The 15674-nt window shown below is 41.5% G+C and overlaps 1 protein-coding gene across 1 annotated transcript in view; it reads right to left on the minus strand.

The window, feature by feature from the left end:
• SPTBN1 (spectrin beta, non-erythrocytic 1) overlaps positions 1-15674 on the minus strand; it is a 111601-nt gene that overhangs the window by 82439 nt on the left and 13488 nt on the right. The gene's annotated exons all lie outside the window — the stretch shown is intronic.

The following is a 15674-nucleotide window of genomic DNA, read 5'->3' on the forward strand; positions in this document are numbered from 1 at the left end:
CAAATTTAAATTCATGTTCTCAACATGCATCAGGGAAGAAAGTGCTTGCGTGCAGGAGGCAGCCAAGGAGCCTGTCTGAGCCCTGGCCTAAAGCCGCGCTGGGAAGGAGCAGAGGGCCCGGAGGAAGCACCTGCACCAGGGCTGCGGGAGGCAGGATGCAGTTCTCGGCACAACAAGGCGGCGGTGCCGGCGGGCGCCCCGCCTTGCTCCTGCTCCCCCCTGCCCTGGTCATCCCGGCCGACTTCCCGGCCAGCCAGGAAGAGGGACGRAGACAAAAGCACAAAAGGCTCCAAAATTAACCCGGGCGGTGCTCAGCCAGCGAAGGTACAGACAGATGCAGCCTTCCCCTTGGAGTTCAAGACGCGCCTTTTACCCAGCACCCAGGTGCTGGCCGATTGCTGCCACACAATTTTTCCTGTAGCTTTCCACCGACGGTAGCTGTTGCCCGCGACGCCTGACCTACATTATAGCTAAAGGGAGACCCCCCCCACACTTCCTTCGCTCCCTGCCGCCAGCGGGCAGGCGGCCAGGCCCTACCTGCGGGCAGAGCAGCTCAGCCCGCGGTTACCGTCCCGCCTTGAGCAAACAGGCGGTGCTACGTGCTGCGTGCGTTCAGAAGGCGACGCTGAAGTCCAGGCGACTCACAGGAGACCTGGCGTATTTTTAACATCACTAAGGCCATGAATCAGGAGGTGGAAACTCTTCCCCAGCTGAGAGCTTTCCCAGGGCGCTTGGCAGGTGACTCGGTAAYGTTCGTGCCCGTTCTTAAAAATATTACGAAGTAAAATACCACAAAAGTAAAACAGTGARAAGAATCACTTGGCGTATAGAAAGCAAAGCCACAGACTGCAGGTTCTCCACCCTGTCCTAAAACATTAACAAGACATGTGAATTTATGCTTCAGGTTGGCCCCTGTGGGACAACCGACTCCCAAGAAACACGGAGCAAAAGGCTTTTTCTAAAAAAAAAATAAAACAAAAAGATAAACTAAAAGTCCCTCACAGTAACTGTGAGGGGAAAAAGTATCAAGGGGAATCCTGATTTCTTTTGGCCTGCAGGACACCCTCCAAAGCACTGTGTTCCACGGTACCTCGCAATCACAAAGCTCTTCCTGCCTCAGGCACTCGATTATAAACTTCAGGCACGTGGGATCGGAGACAGGGATCCCTACTCTGGCGCCAACTGGCTTCCAGTTATGAAGGTGGGGCCCCATTCTGGCCTGTCCAGTAGCACTGATCACGGCCCTGAAAGACGACCAGATTGCAGCAGCTATRGAGCAGTGCAGGCTCTACAGCAAATCAGGGGACTGCTAAAAGAAAGAGGAAGAATCTGTGCTTGAACTGAGTTTTTAATCTTGTTAAGTTTTGAAACACAGGGACACAAAGGCACTAAAACTTTACGGAGAACTCAGCAGCATTCAYTGTGAAATCCTGCCCTCGTCTTAGCTGCCACCCAGGTTGGCATTTGGGCTGAACAACAGCTCCCCAAGCAACAGATGTGACAGATTTCCTTAATGATCATATCAGCTCCTTGGGACAGCACTGATCACCCAGTGCTGCTGGCTCATCTGCCAGAGCGTTATGTACACTTTGCTAGACCTCCTGTGCGCACTTTGAAGGCTCTGCTTAACAGGTTGCTGGTAATTCAGTCACAAGAGCAAAGCAAAGCAGGATCTGCCTGTATTTCCAAAGCTCTACATCATATGCAGCAAGACTTCTTAAAAATACACATGGAAAAAAATTCCCATTTTTACCTGAGTAATGTCAATCCTAATATATGCCTTTGCTATTGACTCCAAAATTACTCAGCCTGGTGCCAGCTTATTGCAGTCAGGTAGCAATGCATCAAACTGATCGTAAAGGTTCTCACATACGCAAAGCCTTTTTTGTAATATCTGATTTTCACTCATTTTCTCTGCTTCTCTTTCACTGGGTAAGCCTTCAACAAGACTAATTAGATTATACGTTATGGAGGAGAATAAATGCTTTAATGGCTGTCATTAAATTTGGATCTGTGCTCAAAAGTTAACTTACCAAAATGATTCAGCTTGAAATGGGCCATGCTGGAACTTGTCATTGATTACAAGTTGGAAAAAAACAAGGGACAAATCACATTGTAAGTTTTAGTGTATCAAGGAATGGGTGTTTTTTTTTTCTAAATTATGTTCCTGCTTTTCTCCCATAGCTCTGAAATAAGTTTTGCTTGTATGCCTTGAATTGTACCTCCTCATAGTACTTTATTGGTAATGAAGGCTTGCATTATTTGCGTACTCACTAAGAGTTATTAAATAAAAATGCAAATGATTATCCACTTAACCATAAATACATGCAGTAATGCAAAGTGTGATTTAGTTGACATGATTAGAGCTTTGCAAAGCCTGAAGGAGAACAAGAGGTTGATTACAGTAATAATATGAATGTAGAAGTAACATCTGGAGGCAGGTGCTTACCCAGAACAGAACAGGATCTGTCCCAGGATCTGTCCTTACGTGGTTTTAAAAAATTGCTACTGAAGTGAATGGGCTCCTACCACAACAGTTCTACAGAAAAAAAGAATAATATTACATCTAACAAAATTGCTATCCACATCTCTGATTATCAATGTTTCAGAGTTTGAACTRTCACTTTTCTCAGCTACAAGAAACCAGTTAAGAAAATCTTCACATTTTCTCACAATAAATATGGACATAAAAAAAAATTCTAAGAAATTTCAAAGCCGAGGGTCCAATTCCTACCTCATTTGCACAAAACAGCCAGTAAGTATGCAGGATTAGTATTACTTACACAACCTTTTTGATTTCGAAATAGCTAAAAATTCCCTGGCAACCTCATCCATCCATGACACTACACCATCTTTCACTAATAAAGTTGACCAATATTGGTTGGCTTTAGTGGGTAAACAACAAAGATAATTTCTGTGGTGGACACAATGTCCAAACCAGGCCCATCCTTAAAATGCCTTCATTTAACACATACRTTAAAAGCCAAGAAGACAATAACACAAAATATTTCCTGGGTACCATAAAATAAATGCATACATTGTATTGTTGTGTTCCGAAAGAAAGATGTAACTTACAACTCCTTGAAAGACAATTATCATCCTAATGGGAGCGGAATACACGCCAGAGCTTACAATAGTTACAGATCTGGTTAATCATCACCCCTGTCTTTCCTTTTCACTCCTATTTGCTCTTGTAAATTCCCTCACTGGTGACCAACTAGAAAAAATATTACAAGATAAAAAGGATGATTTATTAATCTGAGATGCCACACAAATCACACAATATTTGCCCATCTCCTGAAAGAGGATAAAGTACTTGCACGTCCCCCTCAGTGCAACAGTAAGAACTGAAAGCTCAGTCATGTTTGTCTTCATCGACTTTGGGAAATACTCCAGTCTATGCAATAAGCACGGGATCTACCCCTCCGTACACAGTATTTACAGTAAGCAAAGATGCTTCGCTGTGGACTGTTCTGGAACATACGTTAAAATTAACTGTATTTCATGCTTAACAATTTGCCTAACGTTAATCCTGCAGACTAAGCAGCTGTTTTCGCTCCAGTTTATACGCAAGGTGTTGGAACACAGAAAGCATCAGCCCACACACTAAGCAGAAATCAGTGTGCCAACTTAATTACGTCTTTTCTTCTGAAGATATTAGTGGGAATGGAACCACTCTTTTTATGAGCTCACCGTTTCTTAAAATACTTAGCAACTGTCTCAGAAGAAGCCGAAATAAATACCAATATACAAGAGAACTTTGCTCATAAGTAACATTTCAATTTCAGGAAGGTATTTCGATTTTTTTTTATTTAAACGGGATTTCAGATCAGTGGTAAATATCAAGGCGTCTTACTTTCAAGGTGACAGTTCTTGGAGCCAGATTACTGCTATACTCTTACAGTCCCCAAGAGCCCCACACAAAAAGACTAAAAGAGCAGCTGTGTCCACTTCAACCAAGCAGCTTCCTTTACAATTTCCTCATTATTTGCCAGTGTCATTTTCAGATAATTCCAGCAAACAATACTGTAGAGCTGGAACGAAAATGGTCCATAGATAATTTTTAAGAAACAATCGTAGGTTTAAAAAAAAAGAAAAWGAAAAAAAAACAATAAATGTAAAATATAATGGCTGGTCATTAATCTCATTTTGAGGTACACGTGCATCTTCATRGGATGGAGTGCCTCATACTCTGAAAACAGACACCCGCCCGTCTTTTGGGACGATGGGTGATGGAGTCTTCCAGGTCTCTCGCAGGCATATTCTGGGCTTGCGAGATCCCACAGAGTCAAAACTCAGAGAAAGGGGCAGACTGAAATACAATGGATTTTCTTTACAAAATGGATTTTCATTACAGAAGGACTTTCATTATAGAATTTTCATTTTTTTTCATTACAGAAGGGCCTGAAAATGTGTTTTTCTTCTGCTGTGTCCAGGCTGGCATCTCAACAGCTCCATGATGAGCCTGAGACACAAACCACCTTCTGGGCTTAAAACCAACCTCTAGGTTATGAAGTCTAGCGTCTGACCAGCACTAAACCATTAGGGAACTTCTGACAAATCTGGCCAGAATATCACCTCGCTACTGAAACTGGGTCAGTTCCACCTGGCTTCAGGTTTCAATGTGCACAGTTTACACAACTCCCAGATAAGCAGGAAAGTTGACATTACTTTTGTAACAGCATGTCCTTGCTAACTGCAAGAGTGGAGTGCTCGCCAGAAAAGCTGCATGAACCACTTGTGTTTGGAAACAACCTCATGGTTTACATTGGTTTGTATTCCAGTCCAACTGGGTTCTTCTGAATTGTATTGCTTTCCATACCCTGTTAACGCATAAAAGCAGGAAGGCCATCCCTGAAAAACTGTACCAACTACRTTCACAGAGGCTTAGTTTGTGGCCCAGGAGATCAGCAGCGCTGGTTTGCTAACTTAGATGAACAACCCTTAAGAAGTTCTATTAAAATCAAGTTTGTTATACAGGTATGCACCTAACATACTCCCTTTCTGTAAAAATTTGGCATGAAAACAATTCCTGATTTTCCCCTAGAAATTCTGTTTTATGAGTTTGAATCTGCTTTTTTAAAAGMTGGAATTCTTTTTATTGCCTCTCCCTCCCCTCTTATCTGCAATGCATCTATGTTTCTATATGGGGGAGGGTGGGGGGAAGAGAGAGTGGGAGAAGAGAGTGGAAGAAAGAGAGATTTCCTCCCATTTTTCCTTTTCCTTCCTTCTCCACTGTTTTCTTTCTTCCAGATTTTGACTTTGAAAACAGGAAAAGATGCACCATTRCTACATCATAATGACGACCTCAGGCCTGAAAATTCAATTTCTTAATACTCCCGAAGAAAATGGAAATTGGGTGAAAACAGTAAGCAGAACATACTGATCTTTATAAAACTACATAAGCCAGAGTATTTATTTCTACCATTTTCCCATATGTAGAAAAGAAAGCATATGAAGTATAYGAAATTGTTTGCATTCTATATCATAATTCCATGTTCACACGTGATCAGTTCAGGGAAAAGGAATAAAAAGGTAATTTCCCATTCTGACATTTCTCTAACTGTCAGAGTTTGACCCTATAAACAGAAACCTCAGAAATTAATTGGGTTYCCTTAAGAATTTTAGGCCCTCTTATATCTAAGCAACTAAGTAYCAGAAAAACGTAGGTACAGGCTTGTGCTGATCCTGTATTTCATTCAAAATGAACTGGAGAGGAAGGAAAAGAAAAACATCGGAGAAAATTTTATTGTAAGATTTTTTTTTTAAAAAATCCTACATGCATAATCATGAGCTGAAAATCTCATTTTTAAAGCTGACAGAAAAGAAACATCTCCTTATTTTCTAAAATCTTCTTCCCTCCAATCTTACCCACAAATTTCCCCATCTGTTATTTGGGAATTGCCCATCTCTGCAAAAAAGCTTAATGATTGATTGACAAGTGCTAATTTTCTGTAAACTCCTGTAGTTATTATTCCAGAGCAAACCACACTGTTCATTTAGATCTGTATGTATACATACACACACACACAAAGTACATGTCCATGTCTGACACACATCCATATTCAAGGCTTAACAACATTTAAAGAGGCAAAACAAAAACACCACCAGAAAGTCACTGGAAACTTCCACTCTCAAGATTTTTTACCCCAAGATACACCCACCAAGATTTTTACAATACTTTTCCACCTCATGAACTCTCTGACCTTCCTTCAATCTTTGTTTCAGCTGAAAGACATTCACCTCCCTATATGTAGCAGTAGCGATTGGGAGGAAAAAAGARAAAGTTTGGCTTGCTCACTAAAAGTGCCCAGCATTGTAAGAAAGAATACTAGAAACCAAAAAAGTGGCTCTTGGAAGTAGATTTTCATTGTCTTCTGTACTTGCCTCATCCTCATTCCTGCTCCTATTRTTTTCCCCTATATCTCCCCAGGATACTACTGTAAGATGAGAATCAACTCTCTGATCTGAGAAGATGATTTCATCACTAAACCTTTCCCATTAGAAGAGCTCMAAAGTTAACAGAAATTAGTAAACATTTTTAATCCTGTATTGAATTCTGCCTTGCAGTATGTGCTGCTAGACATTATTTATACTTCAGGGAGTGCTTTCATGCAGTATCCAAGCAACAAATAGAAGTAGAAATGCAAGGCACATTGCAGATTTGGCTGCATAAATAAAATAAATACAGAAACATTGCTAGTTAGAAGCTAAAGACAGGAGATGAGAACATTCTCTTCTGAATATGCATTTTGCAGGCTTCTTTTAAATTGTAGGCTCATGACTAGATTTTGAGAGGTATCCACAGCCAAACTTATCTCTAATGAAAGTCATTAAAAAAAAAAAGCATAATTGCTATTATTGGCACATAGTCTCTATAAACAAGAAATCCTTTCCATTAAGACATGACCCAGCAAAATATCTAAAAATCTCATTATTTCAACRAAGGGTCATTAACAGTTATCCCATGGTTTTTTTGTGTTAAGTATCCCCCAAAACACAGATTCCAACAGCAAGGAAAAATATTGTAGTCTTTCCAGGCTTCAGGTTTCCTATGATGGGCCATTACAGGTCAGACTCCCAGCCGGTGGAAGCCAGCGTGGTCTCACTGAAAGCAGTGGAAGAACGCCAAGCTACACCAGCTGACAACCTGCCYGCAGCTCTCCTCCCAAACCATCAACTTCTGCACCATTTCATCCCAGCTGAGTATTGTATCTGGCTTAGCTCTCACTAACATCAGGGTGTTACGCTACATGGAGGATACACCTCACTGCAAGCGTTTTTCCTTTCTTTGAGCAGCTGGTAGAGCAGAGTGTTTTACTCCCTTTCACAAACCCTCGCTCTCCTCCCTCTCCTTGCTGGGCTCGCCGGTCGCCGCTGCAGCTGGCGCACAGCACAGCACAGCAGCTCGCTCACCCCAGCGCTGCAGGCAGCCCAAAGCACATCCCCAGCGCTTTCCGCTGCAGTGATGCCGCGGGGATGAATGGATGATAAAAACTAAAATAGACAGGAGAGCGCTGTGCTGTGCCAACCTGGGAGTTAAAGCATCGTTCCCCACTCACCTAAAATCAGTGCAGGTAAGGAAGTACACCATTAAAGGCAGTGCAGTGGCAGTGCACTAAGGCCCAGGTACGATAGAGCACATCTACTTGCCTCCAGGATTACCCTCACGGGAATTTCACTGGTAATATCCTAAAAGCAGATACGTATGTATACACAGACACAGTCAGCATATATATATATTAATTTTCAGTCTTCTTCCTCTATGTGTAGGAGGCTTTTTATTACATAATCACTTCTCAACTTCTGTACTTTTTCAGATGTCCTACTTTGGCTACAAAAACTGCCTTGTACCTTCTTTCACTAAACTACTGAATCTCTGCACTAGCATCGAGTTTGCCCCCGGCAAATAAGGGCTGGTGGACATCTGGAGTATGCTMTGAGAAACCGCCAGAAACAAACGCGGTGCCTCTATTCCAGTCCAAGAGCTTAATGCACAGGAATTTGAAGATCCCCAAAAAAATCAATCACTGCAGCCTCATTCCCTGGCAAGGTGCTAGGTTCTCCTGTGGACTCCTCTAACTAGACATTGCTTAGTCTTGAAAGAACTTGATCGGAGACATAAAAAGACTGCAGTTGTCAGACTTTCCAGAGTGCGGCTGCCAGCAACTGCTCCCTTCCTGCTCCTCTCCGAGGACAAGGCAGCCCGAAGTCTGTTCTTCCAGCTCCACCTGTCCTTCCTGAACAATGTGTGCTCTCACCAGGACGCAGTCTCTTTCATGCATGACTCAGTTACTACGTATCAYAAACACTGCTCTTCAACAGTCAAGCATGTATGAGTCCAAAAACCAGACAAATTATATTTGCCCAACTGCTTTCAGAAACTTGGCTTGATATTCAGGAAGCTACACAGCTCAGATATCAGATTAGATTATAAGGAATCCAACTTGTATCTCCATGTTGTTTGCATACTACTYACTTGATCCTAAAGAAAGGGAACAAAACCTCAGAAACAACTGTGCATTATTGGCACTAAAATCATAGTGCAATAAGGTAAAAATGACCTGTACCAAATTATATTCAATGATGTCCCATCAAAAATGTGAATCATTCATGTTTCCTTGAAAATCATTTTATGTAGCACAGGCATGCAGCGACACTTGGTTTTTTTCCTGGATCACTTCACTAATGATGTTTAAAATAATCATGTTGCAAACAAAATATTTTTAATGCCTATATTTTGCTGCTTGCTTTAGAAACAGTTCTCCRCCAGCAATTTAAAATCAAAAAAATTAGTGACATATGGGCTAAGCTTTTCTCGTTTGGTGTACAGTGTTCATCAGTAGTCAGAGGCAGCACTGCAGGTGACATGCAGATGTACAGCAGTGTCTCTGCAGCCACACTTTCTCCCTTGATGCCTACATGACACTACACATAAAATGACACTCCGGTTTTTAACTTCAGCCTCCCACAGATTCTGGGAAAGTACTGCAGCTTAGAAACTATGGTGAAAAAATTGTTCCAGAAGTAAAACCCAGAAGGAAAGCATTGCGGCAGGTCCACACTCTGAAAAGCTTTTGCTGAAATAGCTTTTAGCAGTTCTCTCAGCAAAACAAGCTTTTTCAACATAAGCATTTTCACATTCATCTCTGTAGGTCTGCATTAGGCCTTTGGCGGCTAAACAAAAACAYGGTCTTGTAACCAGCACTGCCATACCAGCGCTGAGAAGATGCATCTGCAGCCTCACTGCCAAAAGGTTTCTGTTTAGGGTCAAGTGAATCCCTCACACCTCCTTCAAACCTCACTCCCACTTGCCTCCAAAGCCTCCAAAGCCTCCATGTGATTTACAAGCATCACTATACTGCAAAATTCCATTTYCTTAACACTTCTTGTTATTAAAATTAGTGAACTGATTTTAAAGTCCACGATATCTTCAATTCTGTAGATTCATGAAACGTACCACAAGAGATTATTCCCAGTGTGGTCTTTTACAGGCAAGAATAARCCCTTTGGTTCTGATAGAGAGGCTAAACTCTAAACCATTGTTTTTTTTCTCCTCTCTTTTTTTATTAAATTGAGGCCTGCACTTTCATTTTGACTGTGCAGATTTTACTTCTTTTTCCAACATCTATCAGATTAAAACAGTAGGAACTTTGCTACAAGAGAGATGCCAGACAGCAGGGAGAAACAGGTGCACAACACCTGAAGCGGGATACAAGTAGGACCTTTCTTTTTTTTTGTTTTTCTGGTCCTATTTTTGTCCTGCTGGCTTTCTGTCCTGGAGTTGTAGGAGGAATGGCTCAAGTATTAGGGCCAAAAGGGCTAACTAGCCCCCCAACGTGGTATCCATCACTTTCTTGGTGCAAATTTTCTGTTTTTTTTTCCTCCAATCTTCAATAGACAGACATTCCCCTATATTAAAAAGAAAAATTCTTCAATAATATAACCTCAGTGACAATTTCAGTGTTTTGCCCCTTTTGTTCCCGGGAGAATTAAGTTAGTAAAATGAATCACAAGTCTTACTTTCCTTTGTGCAATATGGACAACCACAGAAAGCAGCAGTATAAACACAGTCTCCCTACCCATGCTGCTAAATCTACCTCTATGAGATTCATAAACACTGTGCAACATGAGCAAGTGTCCTAACCTATGCACATAGGCGGAGCTGGGAGCTTCATGTGACCGGTGCTAGGAAGATAAGTCTCTGTTATTTCATAAGTATTTTTTCTTCATATGCCAGACAGCTGAGTCACAGACCATCGAGTCACACAGGTAAACAGAGGACAAAAGGACAAAACAYAGATAATCAGAAAAATGAGTAACTTTAGCCAAGCTTTTTTCCTTTCCTTTCCCCCCTCCTTTTTTTTTTTTAATACTGAATTAGCTAACTGGAAAAAAAATGAAAGTTTTGGAGGTAACAGTTCTCACACTGCCTAAAAACAGCATCTGAGGCTGCAAGCATGGTACATCTGAATGTCACAGCGCATGGAGCAGAGTGTGAAGCCTTCTGCTGATCAGCTCAACGGCTTCTTAAGGCTTTCGTAAGACCTGTATTCATAAAGGCACCGCACAGCAAATCTTGTTAGCTAATGGTCCTTGATGGAAGACAATGGATACCTGAAGACTTGTGAATGAAGAATTTTGCACAAACATGATACCCTCTCGACTTCTGCAAAGCAGGTAGAATTACCTGGCCTCCTAAATAGACCTTCCAAAGAGCCACTGAGAACAAGGACAGGTGAAAGACGATTTCCTGTAGTGCGGTATCTTACTTTACACAGTAGAGATCAGTTACTCTCTTCCCATACGAGTTGCAGAGTGAGTTAGTTCAACACGAATGATAACCAATCTGGTTGTATATCCCTTCAAATCTGGATTCTGATTGAGGTGAATTCCCAGGTGATTGGTTTGTTTGTTTGTTTGTTTGTTTTAAGCTGAAACCATCGTTTTCTTTCTTGTTTTCACTGTGTACAGATCACTTCAACAATACTCAGTTCTCAGTAGCCATGCCGACACGAGTGCTTCTCTGGTATTATTGTACAGTACCTCCTTTAACTGAACTCTTCTCCATTATACTGTCTATTCTGAACACAGATTACTCTGACCATCATTCMCTGCATTACTGTTTAAATATTTCAATATCCTGCTGGACTATGGCGCCATACTGAGTCTTTCAAGAAGAGAGTATCAAACTGTGACTACAGAACTCATTTCTTGCCTACTGCTCTCTACCTTTCCTTTTTTTTTCTCTTATTTTCATTTTTTAATAGTGAATTAAATAAATTTCCTTTGAATTACGATAAATTAGAACCCATATAAGATGGAAGCTTTTCACAGGAGGCACTTCACAGCTTGTGGAACAATGTGGACTGAAGACACCTACAGAAAGATTCACAATGAAGCTATAACTATTAGTCAGACTGTGCAAAATGCCTATGGCAGTTCTACTTTCGAATGCAGTAACTTATAGATATGAATAAAGAATCAGTCTGGTCTGGTCTGCACATTTTGAGATCCTGGCAAGATATTGATAGTTTTTTGATTTACCTTGTCATTCCCATGAAAGGAATTTGTCAGCAGGTTGAGGGAGGTGATCCTGCCCCTCTACTCAGCCCTGGGGAGGCCTCATCTTGAGTACTGTGTCCAGTTCTGGGTTCCCCAGGACAAGAGAGACATGGAGCTACTGCAGAGAGTCCAGCAGAGGGCTACAAAGATGGTCAGAGGGCTGGAGCACCTGCCCTGTGAGGAACGGCTGCGAGAGCTGGACCTCTTCAGCCTGGGGAAGAGGAGACTGCCAGGGGATCTTATCAATGTGTACAAGTACCTGAAGGGAGGGTGTCCAGGGGACGGGGACAAACTCTTTTCAGCTGTCCCATGTGGCAGGACAAGAGGCAATGGGCAGAAACTGAACCACAGGCAGTTCCGCCTGATCGTGATGGGGAATTTCTTCACTGTGAGAGTGACAGAGCACTGGAACAGGTTGCCCAGAGAGGTTGTGGAGTCTCCTTCTCTGGAGATCTTCAAGGTCCGCCTGGGTGCAACCCTGTCTGACATGCTCTAGGTGACCCTGCAGAGCAGGGAGGTTGGACTAGATGATCTCCAGAGGTCCCTTCCAACCTTACCGATTCTATGATTCTATGAAGACATAGTGAAAAAGCCGGACATCACTGGGCAGTCTTTAGGTATGATTAATCTAGGATTTCAGGGAAAAAAAAGTGCAGTTGTCATAAAATGGCCAATCTGAGAAGACTGGCCTGAGAGTTGAAGGGCTGAGRAGATGCTGGTATCTGGAAAGAGCTAGTGTCCATCTAAGTCAAACTTTGGAGAATTAGAGCATAGGAAGTAAGCAAGAAAGCAAACTCATGTCAGAAAGCAACATAATGGCTCCTCTGGGCAATTATCACTGATTCAGCAGGTACTGAATCTGACCCCTTTGGTCTCATTTTGTATGGACGATGATTAAGTATTGTGCAGAAATACAGAATTGCTGGGAGAGGGACATAACTACCTGACAGCTTTTGGCTCCCCTCCAGTTGCAGCTGTTCTAGAGAGCTGGATTTCTTCACCCATCTCTACATGTCCATCATTAGTGCCAGGCCAGGATTACTATATAACTGCCAGTTTAACGTGTATGTGATAAGTTACAGAAGAAGTACCACTCCAAGAAAGAAAAAACAAAACAAAACAAAAAACACATCTCTCATCACCTCAGCTTACCAACAAAGCTGTCCAGATACAGAGGCTTGGAATGATGAAAAATTTTTGACAAAAATGCTGTTTGCTGATAGTAAAATTGAGAAGATTCAGAGGAAACAAAACCACATTTAACAAAATCATTTTCTTTTAAGCAAAGAGCATTYGTGGCAGCAAGAGCAGCTGCTACTCAGGCCAGGCCTCAGAAGGGCCTGAGGTAGGGTGAGAACTGCAGTGATTTCCCCCTCTTGCAGATCTTCCAGCTGTGGGGGACCTGGTCCACCCAGGCAGGACTATTRCTCAGTAAACTCAGGCCATGCAGGTGGTGCATAACTACTTCTACCTCAGAAAGAGAGCACAGTAAGTTCCCAGAAGAAAACAATGGTGCAGGTGGTCAAATTGATGGATTTCAGAGCCCAGAGCAGACTCCCGTGATTGCCCTGTCCTTTTACTCCGTGATACTGCTGTCTGATCCTGCAAAGAGTGGCCAAATTAAAACATACTGATTGAAAAGGAGCTTGTCTTGATTTAAAGACTACCGTGACAGGGATTATTCCTATCCTGGCTCAGTATYCTAGGCTGAGGGTCAGTTTCCCCAGCTGTTAAAAGCCTGGAAGTGCCTGTCTTTCTGGGGGAGATGCAAGGAAATATTACCTACCCGGAAGCATATCAGAAAATATACATTGAATGCTATCAGCAGTATCATGCCTCAGTCTTTAAYGAGAACTTTTGATTTGCAATATAAACCTCTTCCCATTCCTCTCTCCCTACATCATGATGATGATTTCAAGCAATGCTGCAGCAGTGCAGTGTGCTATGCCAAGTTTCAGTAGCACACAAAATTCTCAATAGTAACACTAAAGCATTGCAGGTATGAAACATAACAAATTAAAATAATTATGAGTAGTACTTATAAAAAAACAAATACAACATACTCTGGAAAAATGTTTAAATATGGCTTTGAATCAAATCTTCAGCAAAATTATTTGCTTTGAAATTGGTGTTTGTTTTAGGCTATCTAAATAATTTAAGTACTTTCCTTGCATTACTTCTCCTTGAAGTAAGAGTTTCATGTTTATTATTCATTACTCAGGTGGGGAGCTCTGCTTCCCACAAAAGTGGAACAAACACTGCAACAAAAGGCTGGATCTGGGACCCAAATCTTGCTAATGAGATTGCAACAAGAGCACTTCCACACCTAAGAAATAAAATATAACCTATTACAGCAAACGTAGCAGGAGTGAAATACACCTTTTTTCCTCAAAGATCAAATTTTAAAAGAACCAAGTCAAGATTCTTCTTTTCTTACAGCAGCTTCATACCAGTCTACCACCATGGGTATCAGCCAAGCTCGTCCTGGCCCCAGTTAGCACAGCTCCATTTTAGATCAGGCATTTAACCTGTAATTTCAGATGTATACTGTGATGAGAGCTCCTGCAGTTAACAGGTCTTCCAAAGACTTATTGCACACCCTTTCTGTGAGAATTTCCATTAGTCGGTACCATTATGGCCCTGGGTAAGGGCAATACGATCTGCTCTCTGCCCACCTGGGTGAACTATTTTATTTCCCTGCTGCTCCACTCCAAACCCGATCCTGCCCAGCACCTGGAATTTAAAGGTGTGCTGCCTCTAATGCATTCCCACGGCCTGCATTAAGCAGAGAAAGGTGCTTCACGGTCGGGTCTCATCGGAATCACAAATGAAGCAACGATACCTTTGTCTCAGGAGGGAAAATTTAATAAGCATGCTTCAACACGTTGAAGTGTTGCTTTTAAAACTGTCCTTGTAATCAAACTTTTACTACCAGAAAGATCAGCATATTTTGACCTGTTTTCCGTACTGACATTATGTCCCACGCTATTGAGGCATTTTGTTCAGAGGTCAGGAATGTGGGCATGCTACCATGAGAGTCAGGAAATCATTTACAGAATGCATAAAAATTGCTTTGCAGGGCAATGCCTCAGAGCAGAGAGGACATGACATAATCTCCTTGCTGCATAAACACATTTGGTTAACGTACAGCCTTTAATACACAATAATCAAAGGTTTTAAGCAAAAAAAAATCAAATTTAATTTCTATGCTGATCAGATAGAACTCAACAGAAGACGGCATGTATTTCAAAAGCTATGCTACTTCAGAAAACTGTAATTTCTGCATTATTTATTAAATGCCAACTACCTCCATCTACTAMATTCCTCTATTTCAGGACTGGCAAGTTGTATTAACTTCCAAGTGACACTCTTTGAAGCAGAATTTTGTTATGCTTCTGATTTCTTCTGAATCTGGAAATTAATGTCATTGTCAACCACAGAAACCTGATCAAAACAATGTGAAAACCGTCAAAATGTTAATATCTGACAAGACTAATAAATGATGTGTGTGGCTCAAGTAAYTTAGAATTTGGAATATTTAGATAAATAAAAGTTTACCTTATTTGTGAAGAGCATATTTATATAACATATATTGTACAACAAAAAGCATGAATCTTCTGCAAATTTAAGTATCATTGGCTAGAGGTGACATTTAAAACAATTTATTTAGAAAGTTAACAGCAAGATGGGTTATTTACTGGTTTCTCCATCAGGAATTTCCACACCTGGAATTGTGTATTCAGGTGTACAACTGGAACGCTGCCATCAGTTACAGCCACAGAAAGTCATTGCTACTCCCTGATATCACTACAACCATGCAGGTGAGACTGAAAGCAGGCTAAGCAACAAATTCACATTTCTGTAAAATACAGTAGGAATGTCTTCTTTGCAGTGAAGAAAGAGACCACTTTAAACTACCTGATATATTTACAGATCCACATGTTGAATTACATGCATAATCCTTGAGTTTCACCAGTTCCTTCTGTGAAGGACTGATTCAGGGAAAAAAAAAGAACTACTGGTTATTTATTTGCATCTTCAAGAGAATACTGGAAATCTTACACTTTCAGCTACACACATTGCATTTACCAGACAGCATAATCTAGCAA

This window comes from Rhea americana, unplaced genomic scaffold (genome assembly GCF_003343005.1).
Source record: "Rhea americana isolate MKP2758 unplaced genomic scaffold, rheAme1 scaffold_344, whole genome shotgun sequence".
Lineage (NCBI taxonomy): Eukaryota > Metazoa > Chordata > Aves > Rheiformes > Rheidae > Rhea > Rhea americana.